The sequence below is a fragment of the Lepidochelys kempii genome, chromosome 3, assembly GCF_965140265.1.
Source record: "Lepidochelys kempii isolate rLepKem1 chromosome 3, rLepKem1.hap2, whole genome shotgun sequence".
Lineage (NCBI taxonomy): Eukaryota > Metazoa > Chordata > Testudines > Cheloniidae > Lepidochelys > Lepidochelys kempii.
In genome coordinates, this window is record NC_133258.1 from 155,689,194 (window position 1) to 155,695,193 (window position 6,000).

The window sequence follows — 6,000 nt, forward strand, 5'->3', positions numbered from 1 at the left end:
AAGATAACACATGTTTACACACACGCACTTTCATAAGTTTTTTTCCCCGAAATAGCCACTTGCATTTTATTTATAGCTATTCTCTCATTTCCTCTGTGACTGAGCTGAATATTTACATAAAGGAAAAAAGGAGAGCCAATGAATAACCATGGCATGTGCAGGCTGGAATCATCATTAGACCTGCCACTGTGGATAGATATCTGGACCAAACAGAGCACCAGAATTAGCAAGTATCATTTAACTTTGTGAAGTTTTTAACTCATGCTGGGCAAACCTCAAAAAGTTCAGAGGTTGATTTCCAAGCATTGAAAAAATACAGGGCCCACAGTCCTTATGCAATGATTACTCAGTCCTAAGTTTCTTTGGCCCATGTAGACTCACAAGGCTAGATTGTGACGTAGTTGTACCTTATACATGGGCCATATTACTGTAGTATCTGGTCATCTCACAATATTTAATGCATCTATTTGCACAAGACCTCTGTGAGGCAGGGCAGTACTGTTATCCCTTTGTTACAGATGGAGAACTTAGGCATGGAGACGCCAAGTGACTTGCTCAAGATCTCAGGCAGAGTCTGCTGTGGAGCAGGGAACTGAACACGTCTCCGGGTTGCACTCAAACCAGGGACCATCTTTCCTCTCTTGGACTTGGACTATATGCCAACACAGAGAACTAAGAGAAAAGAAGCACTTACACTCCTGCATGGGCTTTCTGGAGCTTGTCCAGGTGCCCAGGAGCTTGTGCTGCATGATGCCCCGCTACTCTCCTCCCAGAAAGGGTGGCCAAGGAATGGTGGGGAACGGGAGCCAGCAGTGGAGACTGGCAGGAAGTGGGAAGAATGGAGGGGATTATGCCTTAGAGGTTCAGTTGGAATTTTGGACTAAGATTCCCTGCAAGCTCTTATGGGCCTGTAGCGGGGTGGTCACCCCACTTCTGCCTGGAAGGACTTAAAGCAGCCAGGAGAGGGCTGTGCCAGAGAAAAGCTGGGCTGATGGGGAAAGCAGCCACAGCTGTAGTCAGTGCAATCATGGCCCAGCTGGCCCTTATAAGAGGGCAGTGGGCCAGAAGCAAAGAGAGTCTCCTCTAGCTGTGGAGATGGGCCTGGCTGCTGGGGAGTGTACCAGAGGTAGAGCAGGGCTGGGGGAAGGCCAGAGGAGCCGGGGAGCTCCAGCCTGGAAACCCCCAGGCTGCAGGCCTAGTAGAAGGCCAAATAGGTACTGGGGTTGCAGAGGGCAGCCCAAGGGGTAGGCAGAGGCAGCAGGTACAAACCCCCCTTGCCTGTGATGATTGGCTTATATACTGCAGTCTGCCCCAGTGAACGGGGGCTAGATGGTGACTGGGCAGTAGCCATATACTGAGGCGAGGTGGGGATAGTGGGTGAGGGTTCCCCTGGGAGGGGGAGACCCAGATCTGTGGGGGGTACTGCAGGGGGCAGCACCCCAGGTAAAGGGGCACCGTGGTCTGGGAGGGACATGGGGACCAGTGGCAAGCGAGACACTGGCCTGCAGAGGGCGCTCTGGGAGCTGAAAGAGCTAATTCCCAAGGATGACCAGCAGGAGGTGCCACAGGGGTGAGTCCTGACCGCTACAGGGCCCCTGAGAGAGGCAGGGTGGTCTACTGGGCTGAGCATGGAGCCAGTCCTGAGACACATGTGTAGAGGTTACTTTAGAGTCACAGGATGTTCTGCACAGAAAGGGCTTTGCAAAACTGAACCCCCCCCTAGTTCAAATCCTGGATTTTCCACTCTTGCTTTATGGCCTGGAGCAAGTCACTTCACCCCTCTGTTGTAACTCCCTCAGAATGGGAATGACAACATTTACTCACCTCACAAGGATGTGGTGAGGACTGATTAATGTTTGTAGGGTAAGATGCACCCCGCCATGCCGCCTACATAATGCTGACAATGCTTACTTGCACGCATTCGGTTAAATCCTCAATGGAATTGAGTGAGGCCTCGCCTGCCAGCGAGCTTTACTAGCACAAATGCTGGTGGAAAGTGAAATTAAAAACTAATTTCAGTATTCTCACCAGAAGTGCTTGTGTAACCGAATGGAAAGTGTGAGTTGCTGACCCCTCTCTGCATCGATTCACTGATGATGAGGCTGGTACAGCCCCAAGTAGGGCCTGTTGCTGCTTTAGCTCAAGCTGTAGCAGCTCATGCTTTCCCCTGTTTCACCTCCAGTGTGTGGCCCATGAAGGCAGCTATTACACTCGTATATTTATACACTGAGGGAACAGAAACGACCATGTGGTTTATCTGACCAATCAGAACTAAGGACCATGGCTCCAATTTCGAATAGTCAGTCTGTATTTTGTCTGTGTTTTAATTCAAACAGATATTCACCCAACTGATTTGAGTAACAAATTATTTTGAAGAAATGGTGATCTCCTCATGGATATTCTCATGCAGAAGATGGGGATAAATTTTGTCAAATAGTTTGTTGGTTGGGAATTATTTGCTCTCCTGCTTATTCTTATTCTCATTTTGATATTTATTACATGTGAGAGCATCTCTAATTGCTGCTACGAGACAATGGTAAAGGATCACAGAAAAGGTCACTTTCTTTAAACACTGTACAAGGAATTTTATGAGAATAAAGAAAACAATATATCTCAAGCTTCCTTGCTTTCCTCCCCATTTGCTTAGATCCTTCCCTCAGCTCCACCCTCTCCTGGCTTCCTGGTACAATTTTAAAGAATCAGTACAGCTATCCTCAAGAGTGTTACATGAGGACACACTATCACCTTGTTGCAGTGTCACACCGAGAAGACTTCATGACAATCAATTTGGGGCTCTTCACCTGTCCCGCCAAGGAGGACTCTAGTGGGCTCTGGGTGTGTTTCTGTTTTACGGTGAGTGGCAGTAATCCTTATTCTCCTCCTTTACGACTAATTCAGTCACCACCCCCTCTGCCTCTAGGGTTGGGAACATTACATTTCATCATGATGGAAGTGGTGACGGTGGTGTCACAAGCTCTGGATTGCAGTGTCACAAGGGTTAAAGAGAGAGGCGAAGAGGCAGCTAGCTATAAAAGAGAAGCCTTGTTCTCTTTAGTGCACATAAAAACCTTGGCAATTGCCAATGATGGAAAAGGAAACAGAGGGGAAAGGACACGACAGTTTAATGTGGTCTTAGAAAAATAACAAGTTTTTTTAACTTTTTATTCTCGCATTTTTAGTCTTATGTAACACAGCCCTAAACCTTGGACAGAAATAGCGATCCAGTTTCTTAACAGCCTGGTTTACAAAACTCCCACGTTTTAAACTCTCCAGGCTCCTCTGGAGCAGAGGGCTGTCAATCAGATCAGACACTGCTTGCATTAAAGCCAAGTTTCTCTTTGTTTACGCAGAACTCGCTGCACTTGGTAAATGGCGTTAACTGCAGACCAGTGGCCTAGCTCTGAAGAGCTGACGGTCAAAATAACATGAATGGGTCTGGTAAAGTCCAAAGCAATGTATCTGGGTCACACATAAGCAAACTAAGTGGTGTAGAGCTAACATTATGCTTCCCAATTGTCCACTGCTCATAGGCAGGGAGCGAGGGGAGTAGATTACTATTATTTACTATGATCGGCTCTTCCCCAACCAGAATCAGTGCCCAAACATACAAAACCCAATCCCTGTTCCTCTGCGGCCTTCGGTGCTGGCCATGTCATGCATCCTGGTTCCCAAACAAGGCCTGTCCGCATTACCAGTGTAATTACCAGTCTCTGCCATAAGCCCAGGAGCTGAATGGTATGGAGGTTCAACCCCCTTCCCAGCTGGGTAGGTAGGACTGAGGCCTACTTGTCCCCATGCTGCTCACAGCTTGCACTGGCAGAGCCTGCACTGGATTTGTTCTGTAGATAAAGAGGGAACTTTAGGTTGAATGGCGTTCATTTTTTCCCCCTTTGCACTTTGAGCAGTGGTGGTTGGAGATGAATGTCAGACCATCCCCTCTCTCTCCAGCTCTCCCTTGGCAGCAGAGCTGTGTGTGGTTGAGGACAAGCCTGGGCAGGTAGGCAATACAAATTTGTTTGCCAAAGGTAACACTGTGTTGCAGTAGCACAGGTTTGCTCTGCTTGGCCCTGATCCACTGAACACCTTTGTTTTCTCAATACAGTGCAAGATGGAAAGGGACCACAATAAAAAAATAACACATACTCCTCAACAAAACTGTGCATACAAGTTTCTTCCTGAAGCTGGCCACCAGACACAGTAATTATTGAAGTAGTTCAAAGTTCAGACCCATCATGGGATGCGCTTTATTCTTTCCTTGTTCCATTGGGCCTCGGTGCTCAGAGCACCTCTTTATCTGTCCTCTGGTGACAGGGGCAATGTCAGCTTGGCTGGAATACACATGGCAATCAGCAAGTCCATGAAATATGCAATGGTGGGTGGTGGTATTGGCAGCAGGTGTGGGGGGAGGGAGAGGGGGGCACCTAGGAACAAATGTTCTGTTGAGATGCTGATTAATTCTGAGAAAGCCAGGGCTAACTTGCTTGTCTCTGAATAACTCATGAAAACAAGCAGCTTCATAATGCCTCTGTATTGGTGATCCATGTCCACAAAATGTATTCATTAAGCAATCTTTTCAAACAGTTAAACTCTGGAGACTTCAAAGCCTCAGAGAGAAAAAACAACTGCCTGGAACTGACTTTCCACTGTCAGATAAATGGGAAATTGTATTCTGAAAGCCTACAAATTATTCTATTAGGAGTCGTCTTCAGCCACAGGAGACTACAGCAGTGTGTTTATGAAAAGATTTATTTTCAATGCAGAGGACAACATGCCTGGCCATGGCTGGAACTGTCATACAGCTAGAGACATGAAAGACAATGAGTGGAAAATTTTCAAGTTCTCTATCCCTTCAGGACATCTCCTTAGTATGTGATCATATGTCACATCTCTCTCTCTTACACCCACATATGTATCTTTCATGTCTTTAGCCATATGGGTGTTCCAGCCCTGGACAGGCATGTTATCCTCTGCATTGCTCAAATAAAAATAATCTGTCCACAAACATATGATATATGAAGTATCACCACGTAATATTGGAGAGGAAGGAAGAGCTAGTGATTAGGACACTGGACTGGGATTCTAGAAACCTGGGTTCAGTTCCCAATTCAGACACACGCTTCCCGTGTGACCTTGGGCAAGTCACATAATCTACCCTGTGCCTCTGTTCCCTATCTCTAAAATGGAGATAGCACTGCTTTCCCTCACAGGCATGTTGCAAGGACTGAATCCATTAAAGATTGTGAGGTAATGTGGGCTGTCACAGGGTGACACTGGCTCTTTAAGAATAAGCCACCTCACTGAGTGACATAAGTTACACCTTCCTAAGCACTGGTGTGGACAGCCCAATATCCATGGAAGAGCTTCTCCCTCTAATATAGCTACCACCACTCATTGGAGGTGGATTAATTAAGTCGATGGGAGAGCTCTCTCCTGTCAGCTTAGAGTGGCTACACTAGAGAGTTTACAGCAGCATAGCTACATCGGTGCAGTTGTATCGCTGTAAGTTCTCTAGTGTAGCCATAGCCATTCTATTTTTTCCACAGAACCCTACTCATTCATTGCACAGGATGGACCTGCTCTGGGGATGAAGCATGGTTGCATAGCGAAGCGGACCATGGTATGCAGGGACCCCTGCCACCTTTGCTGCAAAAGTTGGATGGGGCGTTGTTTGAGTGAATGAGACAGAAGGACTGCAGAAAGAGAGGATGGTTTTTAGACAGTTGAATACCACAGTGTCGAACTGGATTCTATCCCTGCCTCTGCCATAGAGTTCTTTGTGGTTAAACAAAACTTTTTCCCAGGTGATCACTTATTGTGTGTTCCTCATTTTCTGGGTGCCCAACTTGCAACCGTGGGGTTTTATTTTAAGAAGTGCTGAGTACTCACAGCTGCAACTGAAATTAATGGGAGCTGTACTTTGAACATATAAAGTGCTAGGTGACTGAAATGAGGCACCCCAAATTAGTGGGTAATTTTGACCTTAATCCCTCTGTGCCTCAG